Raw genomic sequence first — 2,291 nt, forward strand, 5'->3', positions numbered from 1 at the left:
TGACAGGAACCCAGAAAAAAGCAAGTATAGCTATTCTGTTTGCAGACAACATGAACTTCAAACCAAGAATAGAAGAGATAAAGAAGGTCACTACATACGAGGGGAAAACTTCAAGAGGAAGAGATAACAATCATAAACATCTATGCACCAAACGGAGAAGCACCCAAGTATATAAGACAAATTTAGCAGACATGAAAAATGAAATAAGTAGTAACACAATCATAGCAGGTGATTCTAACACACATTGTTACAAAGAGATAGATCAACTAGACAAAAAATCAGCAAAGAGGGCTGGGGATTTAGCTCAGCAGCACAGTGCCTGCCTGGCATGCACAAGGTCATGAGTTCGATTCCTGATACCAGAAGAAAAACCAAAAACCAAGAACAACAACAACAAAAAAAAATCAGCAAAGAAATAACAGAACTAAACCAAACTTGTGAACATATGGACTTAGTAGACCTTTACAGAGTGTTCCATCAAACAGCATCAGAATACACATTCTTCTCAGCTGCACATGGTATATTCTCTAAAATAGACCATATGCTAGCACATGGAACATGCTTAAGTAAATGCAAAGGAATTGAAATTATCCCATGCATGCTATCTACCATAGTGCAATGAAATTAGAAATTAATGACAAAAGAAATCCCAAAAACTCCATAAACACATGGAAATTAAATAACACCCTCCTGAACAACCAATGGGTCACAGTTGAAATCAAAGTAAATGTTTACAATCAAATGAAAATGTAGATACAACTTATAGGAATCTGTAATGAAAGCAGTCCTCAGATGGAAATTTATAGCGGTGAATTCCTACCTCAGGAAAGCAGAACAAACACAGATAAACAATCCAAAGCTGCACCACAAGCTTCTAGAAGAGGAAGAGCAAGTCAAACCCAAAACCCAAAAAATACAGGAAAGTATAAAGCTTAGGCCAAAAATTAATGCAATGGAGATTAAAAAAATAGTACAGAGAATTAACGAATCAAAGAGTTGGTTCTTTGAAGAATAAATAAAATAAATAAACCCTGAGACAAGCTTAACAAAAAAAAGAAAGAATAACCTAATATACATGCAATAGGAATGAAAGAACTGAAATCACTACTGATCCTGTAGAAATTCAGAATATCATCAATACCGCCTTTAAAAGTCTTTTCTCACATAGGATGGAAATCACAGAGGAAATGGACAGATTTTTAAATACATATGATTTACCAAAGCTGAATGAAGAAGATATAATAATTCTAAATAACTCAATATCAGCCAGTGAAATTGAGAATGTAAAAAAAAGAAAAAACCTTGCCAATGAAGAAAAGTACAGGTCCTGATGGATTCACAGCTGAATTCTACAAGAAATTTAGAGAGGATTTAACACCAGTTCTTCTCAAAATCTTTAATGAAATTGAAAGGGAAGGAATTCTCCCCAACTCATTCCTGGAGGCAAGTATTATCCTGGTACCAAAACCAGAGAAAGACCCACCCCAGAAAGGGAACTACAGACCAATGTCCCTAGTGAATATAGATGTAAAAATTCTCAATAAAATACTAGCAAACAGAATACAACAAATCATCAAGAAGAATATACATCATGACCAAGTGGGATTCATTCCAGGAATGCAGGGATGGTTCAACATATACAAATCAATTAATGTAGTAAGCCATGTCAATAGAGCCAAAGACAAAAATCACAGGATAATCTGTGTCAGTGCCAAAAAAGCTTTTGACAAAGTCCAACCCTCATGCATGAAAAAGTCCTACAGAATATAGAAATAAATGGCCTTTACCTCAAGCTGATCAAAGCCATCTATGACAAACCAATGGCTAATATCATACTAAATGGTCAAAAGTTGAAAGCTTTCACCTTAAAATTAGGAACAAGACAAGGATGTCCACTGCCACCACTCCTATTCAATATAGTTCTGGAAATACTAGCTAAAGCAATTAGATAAGAGAGCCAAATAAAAGGAACAAGGATAGGAAAGGAAGAAGTGAAATTATTATTATTCACAGATGACATGATACTCTACATAGAAGACCCCCAAAACTCCACCAAAAGGCTTATGGATTTAGAAACCAAATTCAGTTGCATAACTAGACACAAAGTTAACACTCAAAAATCAACTGCACTCCTGTACACAAGCAACAAACAGACTGAGAGAGAAATTAGGGAAACTATACATTTTCACAATAGCATCTAAAAAGACAAAATACTTAGGAATCAATCTAAAACAGGAAGTAAAATATCTATACAGTGACAATTACAGTACTCTGAAACAAGAGATAGAAGA

This window comes from Chinchilla lanigera, unplaced genomic scaffold, assembly GCF_000276665.1.
Source record: "Chinchilla lanigera isolate Chin_1 unplaced genomic scaffold, ChiLan1.0 scaffold00013, whole genome shotgun sequence".
Lineage (NCBI taxonomy): Eukaryota > Metazoa > Chordata > Mammalia > Rodentia > Chinchillidae > Chinchilla > Chinchilla lanigera.